General features: G+C 37.6%; 1 long non-coding RNA gene across 1 annotated transcript in view; it reads right to left on the bottom strand.

Annotated features, from left to right (window-relative positions):
• Positions 1 to 9,232, bottom strand: part of LOC107183985 — a 17,970-nt gene extending 8,738 nt beyond the window's left edge. The window contains exons 1-2 of the long non-coding RNA XR_001514804.1: positions 9,116 to 9,232; positions 317 to 319 (exon numbers count right to left, since the gene is read on the bottom strand). This is a non-coding gene — a long non-coding RNA (uncharacterized LOC107183985). The remainder of the gene's footprint in view (positions 1 to 316; positions 320 to 9,115) is intronic.
• Positions 9,233 to 10,562: the final 1,330 nt, after the last annotated feature.

Below are 10,562 nucleotides of genomic sequence, written 5' to 3'. Positions count from 1 at the left end.
TCCCTTGCCTGAGGAAACATATCAGAAAAAATATTGCTTCAATAAATGTCCAAGATTTTACTGCCTATATTTTTTTATCGTTTTGATGCTTACATTTAAGACTCTAATCCATTTTGAATTTATTCTTGTGTATGGTGCATTTTTTTAAATACATTTTTAAAATACATTTTATTGATATTTTTACAGAGAGGAAGGGAGAGGGATAGAGAGTTAGAAACATCGATCAGCTGCCTCCTGCACACTCCCTACTGGGGATGTGCCCGCAACCAAGGTACATGCCCTTGACCGGAATCGAACCTGAGACCCTTGAGTCCACAGGCTGATGCTCTATCCACTGAGCCAAACCAGTTAGGGCTCTAATCTCATTTATTTGCATGTATCTGTCCAAATTTCCCAACACTATTTATTGAAGAGACTGTCTTTACCCCATTGCATGTTCTTGCCTCCCTTGTCAAATATTAATTGACCATAAAGATGAGGGTTTAGTTCTGGATTTTCTATTCTGTTTTTATGCCAGTACCATGCTGTTTTGATTACTGTGATTTTATAGTATAGTTTGATATCAGGTAGCATGAGTACTCCAACTTTGTTCTTCTATTCCAAGATTGATGTTGCTGTTCGGAGTCCTTTATGGTTCCAAATATGCTTCCAGTTTTTTGTATTTCTCTCAGTTTCTTCTTTCAGTGTTTTATAATTTTCTGAATACAGGTCTTTTACATCATTGATTAAATTTATTCCTTTTGAGTCAATTAAGAATAGAATTGTTTTCTTAGTTTTTCTTTCTGATAGTTCATTTTACAGATATACATATATATGATTTCTGGATATTTCTTTATTATCCTACTACTTTACTGAATTCATTTATCAGTTCTAGTAGTTTTTGGTGGAATTTTAGTGTTATCTCTATCTACAGCATCAAGTCATCTGCAAATAATGACAATTTTACTTTCTCCTTGTCCAATTTGATGCCTTTTATTTCTTCTTCTTGTTTGATTGCTGTAGCTAGGACTTTCCAAGACTATATTGAATAAGAATGGTGAAAATATGTGTGGAATTTTTTCAAATGCTTTTTCTGCATCTGTTGATATGATCATGAGGTTTTTATCCTTCATTTTGTTTATGTGGTGTATCATATTGATTTGCTAATATTGTATTAACCTTGCATCCCCAGAGTAAATCCCACTTGGTCCTTCTTCTCTTGCATTTGTACCAAAAAAATTCAATCTTCTTGTTTGCAAGTTTTGTTTTCAATAATTGAAAATAGCTTAGAATTTCAAAACTTAAGTTCTTACTGCTCCATGAGTTGAATATGTTGATTAAAAACTCCCTACCATTTTGAAAAATATTGTAACCATAATTTAGAAGACTCATAAGTTCACTTTCACTGTAGGGCATATTGCAGTACACATATTTACAAAGTAGTTTTTCAGTGACTCAAACTTTCCTAAACTATGATGGATCAAGGGCAACAAAGATGAAACCCCACCTTCAGCTGAAGCATTAACTGTTTTCAACATTATCTGTCATCGCAGTATTGTAGTTTGATGACTTAATGCTCATAAAAAACACTTATAAACTTAGATAACTATGATATCTTTTGTAATAGGTAAAATGTCACCTATTTTATGAGTGCAATTATACATTATATGCTCACCACTACCAATTCTAAGTACATTTTCTGCTCCACAGGTTTTTTAATATAGTAAAAATATTGTTTATACCATGATGTTGTGCTTCACCAAAATTTGTGTTTATATTATCATGAAAAAAATCAAATTATTTTATCCTTAGTATTGAATTTATAAACTGAATTTATAAAAGCTCTGGCCAAAAAAATCTTATTTTTAACTGTCAACAGAATGAACTTCCTTCCAAGTGCTCTGCTTTGATTTCATGAGTTGGATGAAACAAATCAAACCTTTCTAGAATTATCTGATTATCCTAGCAAAGAATCTCATCATACTGACACAACATTCACTTAATTCTTACAAAGTTCTTCTCTTGCTAGTGGAGCCAGCACATCAACAGTTTTTGTTTCACGTTAGTACATTTATTAAAAAATGCTTGAAGTTGATAATAGATGAAATTCACTTAAAATATTCATTTGATGAGTCTTGCTTTGCCTAGTGCTATGTCAACAAATCTGCAGCTGCACGTTGGCCTCCTTACTCTGAAGTGACTCACTAAACCTTGAGGTGGATTCCTCTGCCATGATATGTGCCTTGCATGTAGTCTGTGACAACACCTCACTGTGGTGTTCCTTCTTAGTCTCTCACTAGTTCTCCTTCCCTTATTTCCCCAACTCCCTCACATAGGCTTGTTCCAAGGTACATTTTTTTCTTTATCTACAATCACTGACCTGTGCTCTCAAGTACTCATTTCCTTCCATATCAGACATGGACTGAGAATTCCCAAATTTATATCTTCAAACCAGACCCCTCTCTAAAACTCTAGTCTCATCCATCCAAGTAGACCTTCACTTGGGTGTTTAATCGCAATTTCAAACTCATCATTTCAAGATTTTTCTCTCATACCCCACTGCAGTGCCTTCTAGCTAATTCACCACATACCTCTCTAATTCACGCCACCACAAACTTTTATACTGAATAACTAAAATCAGCTCCTACCACTGCACCCTTACATAGGCAGCACCCAGAATAATCCCTTTACAGTATAAATCATATTATATTAATCTCTGCTCAAAATCTTCCAATTTCCTTTAGAATACAAGATAGAGTTTTCACTAGTGCCTACCAAATCCTACAATGTCAAGTCTATCATCACCTCTGTGGCCTCATCTATTACTATCCTCTGGATCATTCCTCCTTGCTGAGTCTTGCTTTGCCTAGTGCTATTCAGGCACACTTCCTCCTTGCTGATCATAGACAAGTCAGATAAATCCCATTTTAGGGCATTTTCACTGGCTCTTAACTCTGAGTATTCTTCCACCAGATACCTGAATGTCCAACTCCCTTTTCTATATATTTTTGTCCTTATTTTATCTGCTCAATGAGGCCTAATGTGACCACTCTTTTTAAAATTGAAAAACTCAGCCTTTTTCTACCCAAAGCATCCTCAATTTACATGCTCCCTCTGTATTTTTTGTTTTGTTCCATAATTCTTATCACTTGATAATGTGACACACATAATTTGTTTATTATATTTGCTATTTATTGCTTTCACTCTGCAATTAGACTATTAGCTGCATGATGGAAAGCATCTTTGATTAGTTCACTGATATTTTCCAAGCACATAAAACAGTACTTAAGTGCATGATAGGGACACAATAAGTAAGTTTATTTATTTAAGAATAAATAAATTATCCTATAAATTTGATGAAACATTTTGGCAAAACATGTTGCTATGTTTCCAACTCCACAAGCTGTAAGCTGAAAGAAATTTGATAACTACATTTTCTGAGAAACTTCACTTGTATACCCTAAGAGGTTTAGTACTTATTGTTAAAACTGTAGAATTTCTCAAAATAGTTTTGAATTAGAGTATAAAATATAGCAACACAATTCACATGTATAGACATTAATGACTGTTGATTATAAAGTGATAATTAAACTGATTCAGCATAACAATAATGTAGCATGATAATAGTCTTAGCAGTTATGCAAGAGAGTGTAATTTATTGACAAAGGTATAGAAATCTTTGACTAAAAAGAGATGTAGGACTACCAAATAAGATAGGTTAATTAGTAGTTATTTCAAAAGATTAGAATAGCATATTACCTTCAGAATAAACCCTTTGAAGTAAGTATTCAATCAAAAATAAAATGTATAAAATAAATTACAGTGCACAAAGTACATAGTCATTGAATTACATAGTTTGTTAGGATTAGCACTTCAGTGATGTGAAAATCTCTGGATATTTGGGATAAAAAAATTTGCAGTCTTGATCAGAAGCTAGAACTGGATGTGAAGTTAAAACATTTTAGAAGCGGACACATGGGAATGTGAGTACAAATTCCAATTTCATGACTAAAATCACAAGATCAATTAATGAGGTTATAGATACTTGGCTCTAGGATCAAGACACTTGTCCAAACAAAAGGAGGTCAGGGCAAGGTGAAGACCCAAGCAGCAAACCATAGAGCCATAGAGATGAGAGCATAATCCAATGCAAACACTTTGAAATCAGTAACAAAATGACATGCATATAGGGGCATTAAGTCAATTAGCAAGTTGGCAAGAAAGAATTAATTAAGCAGTCTTGAAAAATAGGAGCAGGGAATGAGAAATTCTGGGATCTCAAGGCCCAGAAGTAAATTCAGTCAAAGAACCAGAGAACAATAAAGTGGAAAAACATATACTGAAAGATGGCTACCAAGATCAGGTCATTCATTATGGTGAACCAGCAAAAATCTATCTTTGTGTTTTCTATAGATTTCCTGGGACCAGGAGAAACATTGTTTTCACCATGAGAAGCAGGATTGAATCATACAAGTGGTCCTTGAGAGAGCCCAACTAAGAGGTTAAAAATTTGTAAAATACAAATAACACAAAAAAGCTTAAGGCCCACCTGGTGTCAGGGGCTAGATATCAACCAAGTCTTCAAAGACCAGCTATCCCATTGCTACTTACATTGATGTCGGATATAAAAACAAGGACACATTTCTAAGTTATTTTTCTAAAAGTAAATATAACTTTGACACCTAACTTGTCACATACTGCACACACATACACACACTCACAAAGCAAAAAATTAGTCTCAATTAAGAATATAAATGTAAGGCAAGGGAGATTGGGCAGGTTAGAGAGCAACCAAAGGACTTGTATGCATGCACATTAGCATAACCAATGGGCACAGACACTGGGGTGGTGGGGGTTTGCCCGGGGTGTGAATGGCTGGGGGCTAGGGAGGTCAGGGGGTGCGGGGGGAAGGAGACATATGTAAAACTTTAGACAATAAAAAAAGAAAGAAAAGAATATAAATGTAAGGATGCCAAATAAGATATTAGCTAAAAGCATTCAGTAACATTACAAATAGCAAATATGTCATGAGCTGTATTAGTGTCCTATTGCTGCTCTAACAAATTAAAATTTGGTGGCATAAAACAACACGTATTTATTATCTTACACTACTGGATATTCTATTTGAAATGGGTACCACTGGACTAACATCAATATGTCAGCAGGGCTGTATTCACCAGAGAGGTAGAATTATAAGTGAAAAAGTTGTTATTCTTTGGAACCTTAGAGTACCAAGCAGTCCTGGGCTGCTGGAAATTGTGCTGATTGCTGAAACCTTGCCTGGAACTACTCAAAGTCTCCATCCATGTTGTGTGTGCATTAGTATTTCATTTCTTTCTATTGCTGAGTAATATTCAATATTGTAATGATAGCAATATTCCGTTGCTGAGCTATACCATAGATTGTTTATCGCTTCATCAGTTGATAAACATTAACATTTGGATTGTTTCCAATTTGATAATGCTGCAATAGGCAGTCATGTAAAAATTTTTGTCTGGCTATATGTTCTCTATTCTCTTCAGTCGATACCCAAGAGTGAAGTTGCTGGGTTATATGGTAACTCTATAACAGTATTTAACTGTTGAAGAACTGTCAAACTTTTTCCCACGGTGGCTGTACCATTTTACATTCCTACCAACAATCTGTAAATGGTTCCAATTTCTCTACATCCTCACCAACACTTGCTAATTATACCCATCTTAGTGGCTGGTTGCTTCTTGCCAACCTACTGGCTGTGAAGTGGAATCTCATAGTGTGTTTTATTTGCATTTCCCCAATGATTAATGATGTTAATGTGTTTTTTGGCTATTTGTATATCTTCTTTGGAACAATGTCTATTCAAATTTTTCCCATTTAAAAAATATATTTTTATTGATTTCAGAGAGGAAGGGAAGGGAGGGGGGGAACATCAATGATGAGAGAGAATCATTGATTGGCTGCCTCTTGTATGACCTAGTCCACAAGCCAGGCATGTGCTCTGACCAGGAATCAAACCATGGCCTCCTGGTTCATTGGTCAACACTCAACCTCTGAGCAATTGGCCAGGAAAATATTTTTCCATTTTTAATTTTGGTTGTGCAATATTTATTGTTAAGTTAAATTTTTTACTCTATTTAACTTCACTTTCATTTGTTTAAACTCTGCTGCTTGCTATGCATATGATTATAGAAAAATTACAGAATTTTTTAACAATGAACAACTGTGTGCCAAATGGATGTAAAATGAGATAACATTACCAACATCACAGAATTTGTATGAGAGTTAAGCACATACAAAGCATTTATTACAGTGACTGAACCATTATAGGTGTTCAGGAAATGAGACTCAAATCTGAAAGGACTCATTGATGGTGGAAAGTAACTGTGGTTATTGTATTTGGGGATTTGAGATAAGTGTTTACAGAAATAAAAGATAATACTAATTGTGCTTAAACTCCTTTCAAAAAGAGTTATGAATTATTTTAAATTGAGATAGTATTAAATATAGCCAGAAGACCTATCAAGTTGTGATATAATTACATAAATTCAAAAAATATATAATACTGTAACCAGGTAAAAAGGCTTATAAAAGGAAAAAAGATTACAAAACCAGACATGTTTAAATAATATTAAGACTAATTATTTGCTATGTATAATTATATGGTTTTATATGTTCTTATGTGCATTTTTTATAGGTTGTTTTTAATCAACAACAGTGCCTGGAAAAAAATGTTTGCTTCATCAGAATTAAACTATTTTCTCTATTAAGATTTTGTTTACTTTTTGGTAAAGCAGGAAAGTATTTTGATGCCAAAACCTCTATCTGAGGTACAAGGGATTAAACCAACCCTGCAATCATATATCAGTTGTGGATTTTGTAACAATGAACAACTGTGTGCCAAATGGATGTCACTGTAATTGTTATTCACAGAATATCTATAAATCTGTATCATTTCTGTTCCAGTTTCCTATTCAACTGCAATGTTGCTAGACTAGGCAGGTTAAATTGCCTAATTGACTGATATTTCAAGAGACAACCCACAGAGAAGATATAATCACATGTGCTTTTTTTCAAGTTCTATTGGACCAGATCACATCACTCAGTGAATGAACTTCGGTCTAAGACATAAAAAGGACCAAGGCATAGTCACTGTAGGAAGCTCCCCAATGGGGTGGTGGTAGCATTTGCTAAGACACTATTGAACTTTGATAAAAAATTATATTTTTATTACCAGGTTGGTATTTGTGAACCCTCTTAATTTCACATGTAAAATTTAAAAAAAGCATTTTACAAGTTATAAGGTTGTACAAATATAAAGCAGGAAATAAAATTGACTTAAATTTAGAGCATGTGTATGCCATAATTTTCCTTTTCTCTCCTCCCTCCTCAAAAGAATTAGAGAGCACATTTACAAGAGGCCCTGACACTCTTCCTTCTGAAGAACCTCACAATGACAAGATTGCACGACAGCACAGATCAAATCAGGCTCTCTGCTATTAACTGCAGACAGCAAAGGTAAGAGATGGTTTAATCAGCTTCTAGTGGAGCTATTTTGTTTTAAACACTTGGTTGGAAAAGGAGAATTGAAGGCTAGGTTTTGGGGTATTTTTTTCACTGCCATCTCTTGGTTTCAGCATGTAAAGTACTATAAGTGGATTAGGAATAGAACTTGTCTTTAAGCTGCTCATAGTTTTAGCTCTGTCTCTAACTAGCTACAGTATTAGCCACATCACGTGAATGCTAGCTCTACCCTCACATTTCTCATTTATACCATGACTAGAGATCTGGTGCACAAATTTGTGCACAGATCTGGTCCCTTGGCCTGGCTGGCGATCAGGGCTGATCAGGGCCATCTCATCCAGTGCAGGGGGAGGGACCATGGGAGGTTGGCTGACCGCCCCCAGGAAGATCAGGGCTGGCTGGCTGGGGGAAGGGGCCGCGGGAGGTTGGCTATGGGAGTGCACTGACCACTAGGGGGCAGCACCTGGGTTGAACGTCTGCCCCTTGGTCCTCAGTGTACATCATAGTGACCAGTTGACCAGTCATTTGGTTGACCGGTCATAATGGTCGCTTAGGTTTTTATATATATAGATGACAGCTGTGGTTTCCTCAGTCAATCAACATGGTGGTTTGAGGAACAGTTGATAATGTATTCAAACATGATTTGCAAAGTATTACATAAACATAAAGTTTTGTGATTTGATAGAGCCACTTACATCAGTGCAATCGTTATTAATAACCATGCCCTTTGAATGCCCACAGCACTTATCCATACCTCTCTTAAGATGCTTATCATTTTTCACTAGCAAAACAATTGATATTTGTTTGTAGAATGTATTATTTGATGGCAAGAATTATGAGACTTTTATACCCTTATATCTCTGAAATGTACCTATTGCAACTAATGGAAACTTTGCGAAAGGATTGAATTATAACTGAGACCATTCTTGCCATTGCTGCAGACCTAGACATTCCAGCATGGCTATGCTTCAGACTAATCAAGGTCACACTGAGGGACAGCAAGGGCATCCTTCAGGACACCTGTCATAGGCATAGATTTAGCCTAATTCTTCTGTTATCCCTTGTATGGAAGGGATAATCTACCTATATATATAATGAAGGAATATGCAAATTTGCCCTCAAGATAACGACTGCTGGAGCAGAACAACCAGCTGGAACGGGTGGGTGTGGCTGCGTGCAGCACGAGGCGGGGGCTGTAAGGCTGCGTCAAATAACATAAAATGCGTTCACATGCCCTAAAGCACAAACATCCCAGCAGATAACTCAATGCAGGGTATTGATTACACAATATTGTGATTACACAATATTGATTACACAATAAACTTATTTTCACCGAAAAAAAAATAACATCTTCACTTAAAGATGCCCCAGTGAGGCTGCCGAGGCTTTCATCTGTCCCTGTCTACACCGAAGACAACAGGGTTCAAGGAGGAAGGGCTCCAGTTTCATCTTCTCACACCCAGCTGGGAGGCCTCCCTGGGGCAGCTCTTCCCTCTGAGCCCTGCCCGGGTGCCCCGAGGGGAGGCGGGGCTAAGTGCTTCCCTCCAGACCCCACTTTCCCTGGGAACCCAGAAATCTGCCTCCTGGGGCGACTGGGTAGCAGCAGGGCCGGGCGAACCGCAGGAGGGCGACCTACCCATGCGGATATGTACGCTGGCCTGGCGGAGGCCACGCAGCTGCCATAGTTGAAGTCGCCCTTGATGGAGGAGCCGGGGTAGTGGGGATCAGAGTTGGCCATGTCGGCAATGGAACCCCAGCTCCTTGCTGAATGACTAGAACACATGGACCTCAAAGTCCTCAGTCACTTCCTGAGCAGCAGTCATCCCCAACCAGGGATCAAACCCGAAACCTAAGTAGGTGCCCTGACAGAATGGAACCCAAACCTTTGCTGTAGCAGAGGAGCTCCGACCCACAGGAGGGACCAGGGCAGACAGAGGGGTTTTGTTGAGGGGCCAGGACAGGCAGCACACAGCGCAGTGGGTTAGAACCTCCTCCTGATACAGCCAGGGTGCGGGTTGGATCCCTGGTCAGGGCACAGACAAGAAGCAACCAAAGAGAGCATAGTAAGCAGAACAACACACTGGTGTTTCTCTCGCTCCCTTCCTCTCTCTAAAATAATCCATCAATAAAAATTAAAATAAAAAATAAACCCTCTGGCTTGCAGAGTTGCTAACACAGTTAGAAAGCGTAGTCCCATCCCTTCCCGTTCATTCAACAAATACTTCATATGCTCCTTCAATAATCGCACTGGGGATGGGTGTTTGTTTGTTTGCTTGTTTTGGTTAATCATCACCTGAGGACATTTTTGCATGGATTTTTTTTTTTTTTTTTTTTTTTTTACACAGAGTGGAAGGGAGGGAGAAAGACAGAAACTAATGTGAGAGACATCAATTGGTTGCCTTTTGCTGAATCCCTGACCAGGGCCCAAGATTGAGCCTGCAACCCAGGTATGTGCCCTTGATCAGAATCCAACCGGGTACCCTTCAGTCCACCTGCAGAAGCGCTATCCACTGAACCCAATCAGCATTTTTTTTTCTTTTTAAGTCCTCCTCTAAGGATATGTGTGTGTTTTTTTTCATTGATTCTAGAGAGACAGGAAGGGAATGACCCTTTGGTGCGTGGGAGGACACGCTAACTACTGATCCACACCCACCAGGGCCTGCAGGTACATTTAAAAATTTTTTATCAAATCTGCCCTGGCCAGGTGGCTCAATTGGTTGGAGTCTCAATCTGTACACCAAAAGATTTCCTGTTGGATTCTAGGTTAGGGCACATACTTAGGTTATGTTAGATCCCAGTGGGTCAGCAGGTGCAGAGGCAGCCTACTGGTATTTCTCTGTCACATGGATGTTTCTCTCTCTAAAAATCAATTTTAAAAACATCCTCAGGTGAGAATTAAAAATATGTATATTAAAAAATTTCAGATCTAAAATTTATTTGGTTCTTTTTTAAATTTTATTTTTCATTTACAGGTCACATTCAATATCCTATCCTATATAATAAAACGCTAATATTCAAATCAACCGAATGGTGGAATGACTGCTTGCTATGAACTGACCACCAAGGGGCAGATGCTCAAAGGA

This window comes from Myotis davidii, unplaced genomic scaffold, assembly GCF_000327345.1.
Source record: "Myotis davidii unplaced genomic scaffold, ASM32734v1 scaffold1, whole genome shotgun sequence".
In the NCBI taxonomy this organism is placed as follows: domain Eukaryota; kingdom Metazoa; phylum Chordata; class Mammalia; order Chiroptera; family Vespertilionidae; genus Myotis; species Myotis davidii.
Note: the sequence above shows the minus strand (reverse complement) of the source record. Positions and strands in the feature narration are given on the sequence as shown.